The following is a 15,575-nucleotide window of genomic DNA, read 5'->3' on the forward strand; positions in this document are numbered from 1 at the left end:
CCGGCTAGTTTTTTGTATTTTTTTTAGTAGAGACGGGGTTTCACCGTGTTAGCCAGGATGGTCTCGATCTCCTGACCTCGTGATCCGCCCGTCTCGGCCTCCCAAAGTGCTGGGATTACAGGCTTGAGCCACCGCGCCCGGCCTGTTTGAACTCTTGAAACCTTCATGTAGAAAGATAGTTCACATTGGATAGGTAAGTATTATACCAGAACTTTTGCTGGTTTCTATGGTTTCTATAGTAGGGATGCAGGGACACTGTCATGCAGATTTGTAACAGATCTGTTTTAACCCACCAGAGAGCGCACCCTACTCAATAGTGATTTTTTTTTTTTTTCCACACAGTTTCAGTCTGTTGCCCAGGCTCACGGCAACCTCTACGCCTGGCAATTTTTGTATTTTTAGTAAATATGAGGTTTCACCATGTTGGCCAGACTGGTCTTGAACTCTTGACCTCAAGTGATCTACCTGTCTTGGCATCCCAAAGTGCTGGAATTACAGGCATGTGCCACTGCTTCTGGCCTGTGAATAGGGATTTAAAAGCCTCATTTACTTTATGATCATTTCATTATTGCTTTCCCTTGCAATGTTAAGACTGATCCTAGAATGAAAGATTTCATTACAAAAAAAACACAAAACCCCTTTTTAGATTTTTTAAACATTTATTTATTTATTTGGGACGGAGTCTCCCTCTATCGCCCAGGCTGGAGTGCAGTGGCATGATCTCAGCTCACTGCAAGCTCCACCTCCTGAGTTCACGCCATTCTCCTGCCTCAGCTTCGCGAGTAGCTGGGACCGCAGCCACATGCCACCATGCCCGGCTGATTTTTTGTATTTTTAGTAGAGACAGGGTTTCACTATGTTAGCCAGGATGGTCTCGATCTCCTGACCTCGTGATCCGCCTGCCTCGGCCTCTCAAAGTGCTGGGCTTACAGGCGTGAGCCACCGCACCCAGCGATTTTTTTTATTTTTATTTTCATTTTTTTAGACAAGGTGTCTCAGGCTACAGTGCCGTGGCACGGTCTTGGCTTACTACAACCTCTGCCTCTTAGCCTCAAGGATCCTCCTACTCCAGCCTCCCAAGGAGTTGGGACTACAAGCCTGCACCACCACACCCAGCTAATTTTTGCGTGTCGTGTAGAGACAGGGTTTTACCATGTTGCCTAGTTGGTCTTGAATTCCTCGGCTCAAGCAATCCTCCCACCCCAGCCTCCCAAAGTGCTGGGATTATAGGTGTGAGCCACCGTGCCTGGTCTTTAGATTCTTTAAATATATTTAAACACAGGAATATACAACTACATTAAAACACCTGCTTTCGAAACTTGTCTGTATATTGCAGGGGTATGGACAGGATGTGTCCTAGTGATTATTTTTCTACTTAGCCATTAAATTAGACCTGTATTTTTGCATGCATTTTGGTTTTTTTCTAACAATGAATTTCAGTTCTATCCAGATAGACCCATTACAAAAGGAAAAAAAATTACATAGACTCAGAAAGTAATATTTTAAAGCCATTCAAATTTCAAAGATTGAAAGACAAGTAAACAAAAGATTATTACTTGAACAGAGTGGCTGGAAGACTGAAGCATTAGCACAGTAAGGAAGCCATTAAATTGGCCAAAGAACAATCCTTAGAAACATTGTGGAAAACTTTAGGGGTCAAGTGCAAGCCACAAAAGGTCAAAAAGAGAAACACTGGGGTCATGAGGTCTATGATGTGCTCAGTGGTTGTGACGTGTAAAAAATGGAGATGGTGCATGGCCAGGTGCGGTGGCTCACGCCTGTAATCCCAGCGCTTTGGGAAGCTGAGGCTGGTGGATCACCTGTGGCCAGGAGTTCAAGACCAGCCTGGCCAACATGGTAAAACCTTGTCCCTACTAAAAATACAAAAAATTAGCCAGGCGTGGTGGTAGGCACCTGTAATTCCAGCTACTTGGGAGGCTGAGGCAGGAGAATTGGTTGAACCCAGGAGGTGGAGGTTGCAGTGAGCCGAGATTGCACCATTGTACTCCAGTCTGGGCAACAAGAGTAAAACTCCGTCTCAAAAAAAAAAAAAAAAAAACTAGAGATGGTGCATTAGATAGAGGCAGTGTTGAGTTCAACGAGGACTCAGAGTGAAAAGGTAGAGACAACTGCAGTTGGGGAAAAGGCAAATCAGAGAGAGGCAGCTACAGAGCAGAGGCATGTTGGTGATGGAGACGAGCATTCTTTGGCAGTGTCTGGAGGGGTGCGACAAGCAGAGGTGAGATATAAGAGTACTGTTTAATGTGGGGCAAAGAAAGGCAGGCGTATAGAGATGGATAGAAACTCTTGGTTTGAGTCTGAGTAATTTATGAGGCCCTTGGCAAGGAAGACTGTGACCTGAATATTACAGAAGGAGGTCAGTATTGCAAAAGATCAGTGTTTGGATGGAAGATATCTAGTTTGTGAATATAGTTGTTATTTGACAGGAAAACACAAGTTTGCCGTGTAGATTTGAAGATATGTTGAAAATACAAAAAAAAAAAAAAGTGTTTACTCCTTCTTCCCCTGGACCACTCCTCCCCAGGAGGAGTTCCTTTCCATAGGAAGGGAAACAAAAATGAATTTCCTTTAGGCAAGAGAGCTTTGTAAGGTCGAGCTACTTGAGAGCCAAGGAGAAGCTGCTTCTTTGTGACAGAGCAGGGGTTGAAGTTTTAGTGGTTGCTAGTATTCTGCTGAATGAGCTCTGAGATGCATTCATTTTATAGGAGGGGCTGTTTCATTTTCTAGCTGGACCATACTAAGATTTTTATTTTTGTCTACAGATTGTAGAGTAGATGAGAGGAACTTAGTAGAATTGACAGAATTGCCAGGCATAGTAACACAGCCTTGATTATGTCTTTTGGTTGCTGTTTTCCTCAACTCTTCTTGGGAACTGTCGTAGAACTGGCCCAGACGATGTGATTAGGATGGAAGAGTTCTTCTTTGAATGACTTGGCAGCAGTGCAGTATGAAATCTATTATTATTTCTCTTCAAGCTTTTTTGCCAAAAAAAGTACATTTCCATTTGTGTCATCAAGATGGGAATTAAAGAATAAAGAAAAGTGCAGAAAAAATTACATGTGTTCTCAACTTAAACCGAAGGTGCAATATTTTAGAGTATCAGAGTAGTCACTGAGTTCAGTTGGATCTATCCCTGAGGGGTTGGGTTGAGATCGCAGCCTCTTTGAAATTTTGAGTTAGAGACTTTCCAAACCAATTCTTGTTCAAACCTCCTCTACAAAGGTAAGCTTGGTCTATCCCCCCACAGTCAAAACCTGAAGAAGAAGCCTTTCCTCTCCATGGCCTTTACCTGATGTTTACATTACTGCTTACCCTGTGCTAATCCTGTAGCTTCTGTGTCCCTTTTCAGGTAGTTTCTCATCTAGAAAAATCAGTCATGTGGGCCTTGAGGGCAGCAGCCATTCTGTTTTTACTCCTCTTAGAAGATCAGGGTTCATGCTGGGACACACGGAGCCCTTGATGTGGATGAGTCTGTATGAATTGAATGTGAAGAACCAACCTGGGCTGGTTTGTATTGTTTGTGTTGACTCGGCCTGCTCTGAACTCTGTTACCCAATTTTTGACACAAGAAGTGGAAACACTGCCTCGGAATCCTGACTGCATTTGTTTCTGCCTCTAGCAAGGAGTTTCCCAATGATGTGGGAAGAGGAAGTCTCAAAACTTTATTCTTGGATGTGCCTCTTTCATCCCTATTAACAAATGTATGTGCCACACTAGGTCATATAATTGTCAGGTTCAGAATCATAGGGGACTGATTTGATCCCTGACTTACTAACTTTGTGACTTTGGAGAAGTTAATTTTTCTAAGCCTATTTCCGTCATCTGTAGGATGATATTGCTGTCTGCCTCATAGTTATTTTAAGATTTCAAAGCATTCATATTAAATACTGTGCAGATGATAGTTGCCTTATTTTTGAATATTTTTCCTAGGCGTGTTTCATAGTTTTACTAATGGATGTTCTTATCATATCCTGAGACAAGGTAGGTCAGAGGACAACACACCTTTTCTGCAAAAGACCAGCGAGTAACTATTTTCAGATTTTAACAGGCGATTTAGTTTCTATCACTACTCAGCTCTGCTGTTGTGGCTCCAAAACAGCTGTAGACAATATGAAAATGAATGAGCCTGGCTGTGTTGCAACAAAACATTATTTACGGACCTTGAAATTTAAATTTCCTATCATTTTTGCCTGTTGTGAAATATCATTCTTCTTTTAATTATTTTTCATCCATTAAAAAATTTGAGATCTGTTTTGAGCTCATAGACTGTGCAAAAGCAATCAGGGGATATAGGTTGTCAACAATCACCCTAAAATAATTTGCTTGATTTTTCTTAGTAAATATTGTTTATGGAGAAACAAAATGTATTCCTTGGGAAAATTTCAAGTGTCTCAAGTCACTGCAGAAAACCGGGTCGAAGGGATAGATGCTTTCAACAGAAATTTGAAGAACTAAGCATACTTGTCTGGTAAATATTGATCTTGGGCTTGACCAGAGATACATCGAAGAAGTGGGTAAAAGAGATGACCAGTTTTAATTACAGATTATTAACTTGGATCTTTTTTTCTGGCTGTGAAGCAGCAGTTATTCCCTCCTAAGCTGTCTATCCTGATGCCTGGTGGAGGCGTCTACTGGTTTGTTGCCTTAGAGGTTACGGAGCTCTCTTCTGCACCATCCTTTTTCCTAGGACGTCCATGAGAAGTTGGCTGAAGTCAATAGGAGATGTTCCATTTTATATAAGGGGAAACAGCAGCCTAAAGAAATTCTGTGATTTGCCTAACATCAGACATTTCTAGCAGTATAGGTTGGGCATCCCTGATCTGAAAATCTGGAATCCCAAATGCTCCCAAATCTGAAACTTTGGGAGCACCAATGTGATGCCACGAGTAGAAAACTCTGCACCTGATCTCATGTGAGGGGCTGCTATCAAAACTTTGCTTCATACACAAAATTATTGGAAATATTCTATGCCATTACCCTGAGGCTATGGATATGAGGTATATATGAGACACAAATGAATTTTGTGTTCAGACTTGGGTCCCATCCCCAAGATATCTCATTATGTATATGCAAAATATTCCAAAATCTGACAAAATTTGAAATCCAAAAGACTTCTGGTCTCAAGCATTTTGAATAAGGGATATTCAATTTGGACACCCAAGGCCTGGAAACCCAATGCCTGGCCCAGGGCTTGTTTATCTTACCACCCTGTTTTGCATTATCGCACAGATTATCAGATTAGTGATAGTACCTAGCATTCGTAAATGCCACAATTTATAAAGCTCTCTTTCATATGCTATTATGTTTAACCCTCAGAATACCCTATGAAGTAAGAAGGGCAGGTTTTACTATCTGCCTTTTCTAGAGGAGGCAGCTGACAACCTGATATATTTTAATATACCCTGGGTCACATACCGATTAAGTGGTAGGAGCAAGTCTGGGAGCTAGGTTTTCTAACTCCTTTTATTACACTGTGCTGCCTTATTATACTACATGGCAGTTGATGCCATTAATACCCAAACATTAAAAAATAAATTGAAAAAGAAATAACATCCTGCCATGGTTCCAGCCCTTGGCAGTGATTTTTAAGTGGAGGTTTGTGTTATGAGAATTTTTGCTTTCAAAATGCTGCATGCACCTCCTGTAAAAGGTTGAATGAAATGATTTTATTTTTGGTAAGTGGCCCATGCACGCTTATTATTTATTTATTTAGGTCTTTTTTGCTCCAGCTCCTTTGGCTAAATGAAGCACTGCTGTATTTTTATTGCATACCCCATCATTAAAAGAAATTGAAAAGACGCTTGTTAGTTTTAATATTGCATGGGTGGAAATATATCTGGCACATTTAGAAACAGTTACAATTCCTAATAGCGCATTTTAAGAACTAGTCTGGTTTTGTTCTTGAGTTAAAAAAGAGAAAACTTTCTTAAATTTGCTATAATTCGATAATCATCTTTAGTTGGGGAGGGAGAATGTCTCTGTGTTGTATGATTCTGACTTTATTGACTCATTCAGCATTCCTTTCCAGCCAGTGGGAAGGGATTATACTCTTGGGCAGCATGAAGGGCCTTTCATTTGTTGGTAAATAATCCAAGCAAAGCTGCTTCCAAGTGCAAGTTTTTTTTTCCTTTTTCTGTAAACCATATGCTTCTTTAACTTTTGGACATATGCCCTTTCAATAAACTATGTGAGGCTCTAACTGTTGGAGCTATTGTTAAGTTAAGCACAAGCCAAATACTCAGGCTGCTTCTTGCATCTAAGCCTTCTTCCCAGTCCCCCTGAAGACAGTGTTATATATATATATTTTTGTCTTTTTCTTTTTTTTTTTTTTTTTTCAAAATAGCTATTCAGAACCTGGAAACCCTATAGAAAGGGGGAGGTGTGGGGAGAAATAGTGTGACAGGAAGATAATTTAGCCATAGCATGAGAGGTGTCATTTACACTGCAAGATACTAAATGTGCCCAAGACCTGAGCTTGACAATAACAACAATAGCAACAACGGAAGTAGAATAAGAAATTCAAAAAAGTTTCTGAACCATATTTCATTCATGACTCTGGCTTAAAGTTTACAATTAAGTTCATTTGATTAAGTCTGTAGTATTCTTCCTGATGGCCTTTAGAGGAAGAGGCAGAATAATTTTAATAATGAAAATAGTCTTTGGCCAGGTGTGATGGCTCACCTCATGCCTGTAATCCCACACTTTGGAATTCCGAGGCAGATGGATCACTTGAGGTCAGGAGTTCAAGACCAGCCTGGCTAACATTGTGAAACCCTGTCTCTACTAACAATACAAAAATTAGCCAGGTGTCGTGCTTGGCTTTCTCTCTCATGCTACTCAGGAGGCTGAGGCAGGAGAATGGCTTGAACCCGGGAGGTGGAGGTTGTAGTGGGCCAAGATTGCACCATTGCCCTCCAACCTGGGCAACAAGAGCGAAACTCTGTCTCAAAAAACAAGAAAATAGTCTTCACATATACAGATAGAACAATGGCAAGCAAATGAATGCTCTCAAAGACTCCTCACAGAAGACACATTTTAGGGGTTAATAGTAATTTATAATACACAAGAAAGTCATGCCAAGCTGGGCACTTACCTGAAGGTTGACTTTAATCCGGTCACTTAACCTTTGTTAAACCTCAGGACTTTTGTTTTTATTTTTATTTATTTATTTGCATTTTTTCTTTCTTTTTATTATACTTTAAGTTCTAGGGTACATGTGCACAACGTGCAGGTTTGTTACATATGTATACATGTGCCACGTTGGTGTGCTGCACCCATTAACTCGTCATTTACCTTAGGTATATCTCCTAATGCTATCCCTCCTCCCACCCCTCCCCACAATAGGCCCTGGTGTGTGATGTTCTCCTTCCTGTGTCCAAGTGATCTCATTGTTCAATTCCCACCTGTGAGTGAGAACATGCGAACCTCAGGACTTTGAGCTGAATAACTGGTTGATGATACTGTATACTGGACAGGACTGTGAAGACTCAGTGGGATTAATGCATACGGAGCACATCGCTCTGGCCTGGCACTTAGTTAGTGCTCAATAAATGTGAGGTGCAGAGTACAGTCTAGTGCTGTTAACGCGTTTCCCATTTATGCCTTTCCAGAGTGGGCTGGTAAAAACTGAGTTAACAAGTTTTTACGGAGGGACCTTAGGGTATTTTTGGCATTTTGGGGAGGTGTTTGCATATGCATAGGAGATAATTAAATGATCACATAATTTCACGTAGGCTAATTACCAAAATCTCTTAAAGTCTTATACCAGCAGGAGGTGTTATTAATATGTGCACACCTAGCCTGCTGTGTCTTGGCTATATTCTATTGTTTCAAAAGGTGGGATAAATAGTTTAAAGCAAGGCTTCAAAAGATAAACTTGTGGGATAATTTTTCAATTTGTGTGTACTTAATTTGAACTTCTTTAGATAATTATAGTAAAGGTAATACATAGAATTAAAAATAAAAACCAAACATCAGCTTTTTCTGTACTCTAACATGATTGAGAAATATGTTAAAAATCTATACATTTTTATGCTAATAGGTGCATTTCCTTGACATTTTTCTTTTTATTTAGAAATTTTTTATAGAAATTATATATTTCTCTTCCTCCTACCTTCCTTTCCTCCAAAAATTTGAATTCTTAAACAATTTAGAGACATGGCAGCCTAGTGGCTAAGTGAGTGAACTCCTGGGGCTGTGGTGAGGAAGGAGAGCAGCTAGGGTCATGTCTGTGGCCATGAAGGTGTGCTTTGTGAGAGGTGATGTTTTGTGGCCTTTCCCTCCTCCCTCATAGGCAGTACCTGAGCCATTATCTGAGATTTTGTAAAGGTGCAGACTTTTGTGGCTAGCTCACTAGAAGCAGGCTGCTTAGATATAATTGTGAAGAATCAAAAGGTGGTATTTACATTTGGGTTTCTCAAATGCACATTTCATAGCTGAGGTCAGTGGGCCATAGCTAGAGGGGGTTTCTGTTGCAGAAACCTGACCCAGGCAGCACCTGGCCTTTGCCCGGGGGCTGATTGAGTGTAGGTGAGCCCTGCTGTCTGTCCCTCATGGGGGTCATGTGGCCTCTAGCTCCTTTTGGTACAATAATGGTATTATCGTGATATTTAAATGCACTCTCCAGGAGCGCTTGATTCCTGCAAGGGCATAAGCATGGTCTCTAAAATGTTATTAAAAATATAATACCACCATATGCTCAGGCTTTCTTATCCCGTGATCTTCTAAAAACAAAAACATGCAACACAAACACACCAGATGTAACCCATTAAGTTTGTGTTCACTTCTGCAGTTTGGAAAAATGTTAGAAAGGTTAGGAAATAGGACTTTGATGGTGATGGGAGGAGGGTGTGGACCTGGGAACCAGCATCTGAAAGCACTGCCAAAGGAAGAAGCCGCTGCACACAGAGGTTTATTCCTTCGTGCCTTTAAAGGAAAACCAAGCTGTAAGTCCTCTGGCCACACAGGGGCTGGGCTAGATCTCCAGAGTGATAGGATCATTCCCATCGGAGGATGCAGCCAGGCGGCAGCAAACTGGACCCTCTGGCCTTCGGAACAGGCCTGTCATTGTTTCTGCTTAACTGTTGGCCGTGGATCTCGTTATGGAATCTTAACTGCCCAGGTCTGTATGTGCAAAGTAAGAAAGAGAGACTCTTCATTCTTTGCTTGTCAAAGACTAAAACTGAATTCTCAAAGAAATCTTGAATATCTAAATGTTCGTGAGATTGTGACTCAGAGAGAGATGGGCATAAATGTGCTACTAAGCAGAAGGCAGAATTTTTGACCCTCCTGGGAATTTATTGTACTGCCTTTGATGCCACTAATTAACTCACTCTGTGTAAGCAGCGACTAGCAACTAATAGCAGACTAATAGAAGAAGCTCCATGATGTTGTTTTAGAATTCTTAATTCAAGAAAGAGTCTTGGCAAGCGCTTGGAAAATAAGGTAGATCTCCTCCTCCCTTTTAAAGGCGAGCCCGCTGGGGCCCTCAAGGGTACTGTTTTGTTTATATTTTCCTGTTCCCAAGTGCATGCTGGATTTGGCAGGTGCTTTCTGTAGGGAGCTTTGAAAGATGGTTAGTACCCATGGGTTTGTGCTTGCACTTAAGTGCCTGTTCAGGGCAGTGTTCAGCCAGGTCACAGCGATCTTCGCTGACCTTGTCATCAATGTCCAGAAGCATCCTCCCAGGGGTAGAGATGAGGCTGCAGACCTCTTTATTTGTGAGGGTTCAGAGGCACAGGAAAATGTATGGAAACCCTATGGGCTACAGGGCATGCTTGCTGAAGCTTCAGACAAGCTGATAATGTTATCTGCTCATCATTGTCATTATCTTAAAAAAAAAAAAATACAGGAGGCAGCTTGCTCTTCATGCCATCAGAGCTTTCTACTGCAGTGAGGGGAACAGCCATTTCAGGTTTTGCATTTTCGTTTATCTGAATTCTCATCTTGCTCTCTCTGCCCACTCCCTTCTATCCCAGGGACCTCTTTTGAAGTTGAATGGAGCTCTGTAAACTGAGCAGTTGGGGAGTGAGGTGAGAATTTTGCCTTGGTTTGAGCTGTAACCTGCTGTTCTTTGGAGCAAATGGTTTCCAGTGGAAGCCACTGGAATATTGGTCAGTCTAGACTACGTTTTATTCTTTGGCAAAAAGAACAGTAGAAATATTAAAACAATTACGCTACTCTATGGCTCTGATGGAGGGCATTTTCTTTTTCTTTTCTTTTCTTTTTTTTTTTTTTTGAGATGGAATTTCGCTCTTGTTGTCCAGGCTGGAGTGCAATGGCGTGATCGTGGCTCACTGCAACCTTCGCCTTCTGGCTTCAAGCGATTCTTCTACCTCGGCCTCCCAAGTAGCTGGGATTACAGGCATGCGCCACCACGCCCAGCTAATTTTGTATTTTTAGTAGAGATGGGGTTTCTCCATGTTGGTCAGGCTGGTCTTGAACTCCTGACTTCAGGTGATCTGCCCGCCTTGGCCTCGCAAAGTGCTGGGATAACAGGCGTGATCCACTGCACTCAGCCTGATGGAGAGCATTTTCTACGTTCTCTCCTTTCACCCTGGGACCTCCTGGTTGGTGAAAGTAGGAAGAGAGAGCAATCCCATCATCTTTGAGGGAAGGTTGTCACTTGAATTTCCCCAAGGCTTCAAATTCTGCTGCAGCCCTCTCATGTCGCAGGCCTGGCAGTGCACTTTAAAGGTTGCAAACAAAGCTGAGTGCTTTCTCCTGATCTATCTGGGCCCCTCCCTCTGTCATCTGTCATTGTCAATGGGAGATGTATGTGCAGCAGCACAAGGGCAAAGTCTGACCCCGAGGGTATTGGAAATGTTCTTAGAGTAGGCATTATTTGCTCACGCCCTTTGGAAGCCAAGCTGGCTTGGCAGAACTGCAGTCTAGATGGAAAGAGGAAATATTCTGCTTTTAAAAACTACAGGAACTTTATTCCCACTTCCTAGCATAATTCTACAGTGCTTTGGAATATACTTAGCTTCTTCTGTTTTTCATTTCTGATCTCTCTTTGGTCAGTCTTGGGGAGAATTCTGAAACAGGGAGGCGAGGGCTTGGATTACGTTGGTTTTTATTCAAAGAGCATCAACATGTAAATAACTAAAGAAATAAAAGCTGATAAGATGTAACAAATGAATTATAGGAAAACAAATGAAATAATGCTCCTTGCAAACACAGCGAAGCAATTTCCCGGGAGGAAAGGAGGGACGATGCTCTGTGTCTTGTTCAGGACATGAGGGCGGGGCCCCAGGCTTTTGGAGACACATTAAAAACGCCTGGAACACACAAAGCCCCTGGCCGAGACCCGGAGTGCGGTGGAGAGGGTGTGCAGCGCTGAGTGGGGCCTGCGTGTGTCTTTGCGCATGGAAGTGGGAGGATTGCACCTGTGCGGGTCCTCCGTGCGGGTCCGATGTCTCCCCATAGATTTGTCATTTGGGTTTCTCTCGATGTTTTCCAGGAGTGGATTTATGTTACCAAAAACTTAATGGGAGAGTGTCTCAGTTTTGAAATTTTCTGTGCATAGCAATGTCATTACTTCTTTTTTTTTTTTTTTTTCCTTTTTACTGGTGGTGGTGGATGTTGGGGCACATATCCAGGTATCATTCCAAAAACCTACCCAGGAATAGAGCTCTTGTCGTATTAACAAGGGACAGGGATGTGTGGATTCAGTAAAGCATATGGGAATTTTCTTTGCATCACTTGCTCACCTGGGACATGACAACCAGTTTCTGATCTGGAAACTGGACCTCATACCTTGTCCTACTGCCATCACTGGGTTGCTGTGAGGATCACATGAGACGATGTAAATAATGATGAGAAGAGTTATTTCTTTTCTTAAGGATGGGGAAGATGTTTGTTTGTGAGGGGTCCAGATTAGTCAACAACATATTTATGGAGCCTTAGTTCTGTATTTTAATTCATTTGAACATGACTTTATTATATCATTCAATATAGAAGTAACAAGGTTTCACAAACTCAGACCTTAAATATGGAAATAGTATTTGCTTGTTAGAATCCCATTCGGCTAGAAATCTGAGTATCCTCCAGTCTTTTTTTTTCCCCCCTTAACATTTTGTTGCCTCCTCCCTGCCCGCCCCATCCGCCCTTCATTTTGGCTCGCTGCAACCTGAGTGCCACTTTTCTGGGAAAGCCTGATATTCTGACTTCAGTTTTGTAATTTAATGATGGAGAGTTTCCTTAGTAAACCAAATTTAGAGTGCTAGAATGCTTATCTTATATCCAGACCTTGAACATAAAAGGCATTTTATACCAGCAATTGTTCATTTAATGAGCAATTGCAGAGTGCAGGCCGGTTAAGGGATTGAGCTATATGCACTATTATTGCAAGAAGTATTCCGAAATACCAGAAATAGGACGTAAGCTCTGATCAGGGAGACTGCGAGCACAATTACCTTCTTTTCAAATCCTTCTGTGACACTGCGGGAGGAAAAAGGACTTTGAAACTTGAAAGGAAAGAGCTTGCTTTCAACCTCAAAAGCTAGGAGGAAAGGGCTCTGAAATTTGCTCAGAATTCCCAATTCACCATTAGCCTGTTTCTTCCTTTAGCCTCAAGGCATTCTCCGCTTTTTGAAAAGATGTTAAGAAATTCAGTCACAATAGAGAGCCTAGTTTTGAACATGTTTCACTCGGTCCATTGAGGTCTAGGCTCCAGCCTTTGTGTGGGGTGAATTGAGCTGAGCGGCTAGCTGGTTGGAGAGAGGTGAATGAGGAGTCGCTGTGCACTCGCAAATTCTGGCAAAGAAGAAAGCTCACCCCTTCCTTTATTTTACAATATGCATTCCTGTACAATCCTGCTAGTGGCAATATGTGGAGCGGAGCCTGTTCTTAAGTCAATACAGAGTACTTGGTTTATAGCAACTCTTGTTAAGTTTGTCTTGTAATTGAAGCTGCTGTTGACCTTGCTTGGGGACCATTTGTAAAACCGTTTATTTAGCATAAACTGAAATAATAAACCCTCCTTCTCTCGGGCTGATTGTGATAGGGTGACATTAGTTTGATTTAATGATTAGCCGCCTGACCCTTCTGCTGGAGAGAGAGGCTTGAATAGGGAGAGTTCACTCGGAAGCACTCAGAAAGAATACTAATGAGCTTGTTAAATTTAGCATGGCTCCAACCACTTTTAATTCCTCTAATGGGAGCAGCACTGCCTGGGAGAGGGAGAGGGAGAGGGAGGCAGAGAGACACCGAGAATGTTCCTAGAGGGTCTGCGCAGCTAGAGAGAGCTCACCAAGAGAAGTTGGCACAAAGTAGCTAGCCAGAGCCTGGGGACTGTGTTGTAAGTATTGTCTGTTCTCTTATACTCCCCGTCTTCTAGGTCTTGGGACAAGAGAGGAGTAGTGGTATTAAAATGGGTTTTAAGGGAAAAATCAATCCTAAGGGGAAAAGGGGGTGAACAGGTATACTGTGAGCTCCTAATCAGCTAATTTGTTAGGTGACAGGAGGTGTCCTTAGTTAGTGATGCCCGGCAGAGTTTTGTTTTTATCTGGAAGGAATCGCCTGAAACTTTTCTCTCAAGTCATGGGCAGAAAAAAACAAAACAAAACAAAACAAAAAAACCCAAACCTGTTTCTTCGGTTACCATGAGAAATCGGATAGGTGTTTGTCTGCAAGCGCACACAAGTGCATGTTCGAGTCCTGCTTCATGCAGCAATGTGATTACTTTCTCCAGACCTTTATTGCAATCATCCTAAGCATTGTTTGCAAGGACCCCACTTTTCTTTTCTTTTTTTCTCAGTTTCTAGCACTAAGAGTATCTTGATGTCAGTTGCTTTTGGATGAGTTTGGAAATTCTGGGACAGTTTCTAAAACGTGCTGCTTTGGGCAGCTCTCTGGGGGCAGGGATTTGTTAACTTCCACTTGAGGATGGATATGCAAAAAGGAGGAGGTACAAAGTGGGACTATGATGACAGTACTTAAAGTCATTTTTTTCCTGAAAGATTTTAGTGAATTGCATGTTTCAGTTTGACCCCCGAGCTTGCAGCTGTTAAACATAGAGAAGCGGGAACAGTTGCCTTGTGTTTGGCTGTTAAAGTCCATTGGCAGATGCTCTTGGAGCAGTGGGCTGTTTGCTTACATTTTTGCAGCAGACTTCTGCCTGTTGCCATGGTGGACAGTGTGTTTCTGTCAATAATTTGGCCTGGCGTAGCCTGTCTGCACTGACTCTCAAACTTTATTGAACAACTCGGCTCAACTGAACAAGATTAGACAGCTTTCGTCTTTTGGCTTGCTGAAGTGGTTGCTAAATTTATAAGAGCAGGCAGGAATATTGCTTGGAAAGTGTCCCTTTCCCTGTATACAGAGTTCTTTCAAGCCTCGTAACTGTTTGTATTGTGGAGTGTGTGTACTGTCAGGTTTTCATACGAATGCCCGTCACAAGCAACTTGGTACAGGAGGTAAACTTCATGAAGTATTTGTCTGCTGGAGTTTTCCTTTTGGGGCGGAGATGTGTGGTTGGGTAAAGTTAGGATAGCACTGACTATTGTAAAAGTAAGTTTCCTGATGGAAGTTTTCACATTAAAAAAAAAAAAAAAATCTTGCCTGTATTTAACTTTACTAAGGGAATAGTAATTTTAATTTAATTTTTTCTGTGTTAAAAATGTGCACTTCGCTAACTTCTTGTTATAACTTTAATATTTACTTTTGTTGGGTGAACTCTCATTAAGAAAATCATTGAGCTAAAAGGTAGCCTCATTTCCACTCACCCTCCCCACTCAGCTGCCCCATTACCCTCTCTGAGCTTATTCTCTCAAGAGGTTGGGGGAATGGTGGGAGGACTCTCCGTCAGGCCATAACCCGTTCATTATTCAGTTATTTGTGAGGTTGGATTCAAATACTCATCATAAACACGTAGTTTGTAAGACAGAGTTTATTATAGGGATGTCGTTTTAAGAGAAGAAAAGTTAATTTCTTCTAGGACGATTAAGTCAAGGAAATCCTGTTTTAAACCTGGAACAGGTTAGCCGAGCTTGGTTATTCATCTTTCCCAGAGAATGCTAATTATGTGTCACAGCCCCCCTGAGGAAGGGTTTTCTAGCCTCCAAATGAAGGTCCCTTTCTACAGAATTTGCACTTCAGTGCTGGAAGTTCATTTCAGATTTAAGTTTGAAATAAAGGCTTTATACAGAGCACAAATTAGTGGAAAATATGACTTGGGCCATTTGTAGGTTATAGGAATATTTATAAAACTGATGTAAGTTTTAGTGTTTTGACACCCTTTTGCTTTTACATAACTGCAGCATTTTTATATAAACTGTGGGTTTTCTGCTAATGAAGTACAAGGGTGGCCTACTGCCTAAAAGTATTAGTTAGAAGGGAAAGTAAAAATGTATTTTATCTTTTGTAGTTTGTTTTAAAATTACCAGGAGCGTGGTGTGAATTGCTTTCATAGAGATCAATGTGAACATGTGGGATTACAGGATATTTTTGTTTTTGTTTCTGTTTTTACTTGATAGATTAAATGCATAATTTACCCCTTAATTATAAGGTTTGGGATGAGGATCTGCACAAGACAATATTAAAATAATATTTCA

General features: G+C 41.6%; 1 protein-coding gene across 2 annotated transcripts in view; it reads left to right on the forward strand.

Annotated features, from left to right (window-relative positions):
- Positions 1-15,575, forward strand: part of GLI3 (GLI family zinc finger 3) — a 269,528-nt gene that overhangs the window by 65,757 nt on the left and 188,196 nt on the right. The window contains exon 1 of one of the 2 annotated variants that reach the window (XM_025380577.1): positions 13,221-13,321. The exons of the other annotated variant lie outside the window; for it this stretch is intronic. The gene's annotated coding sequence lies outside the window, so the exon portion shown is untranslated. Of the gene's footprint in view, positions 1-13,220; positions 13,322-15,575 lie in introns of those variants that run through there. 2 annotated transcript variants of the gene reach the window in all.

This window comes from Theropithecus gelada, chromosome 3 (assembly GCF_003255815.1).
Source record: "Theropithecus gelada isolate Dixy chromosome 3, Tgel_1.0, whole genome shotgun sequence".
Classification (NCBI taxonomy): domain Eukaryota; kingdom Metazoa; phylum Chordata; class Mammalia; order Primates; family Cercopithecidae; genus Theropithecus; species Theropithecus gelada.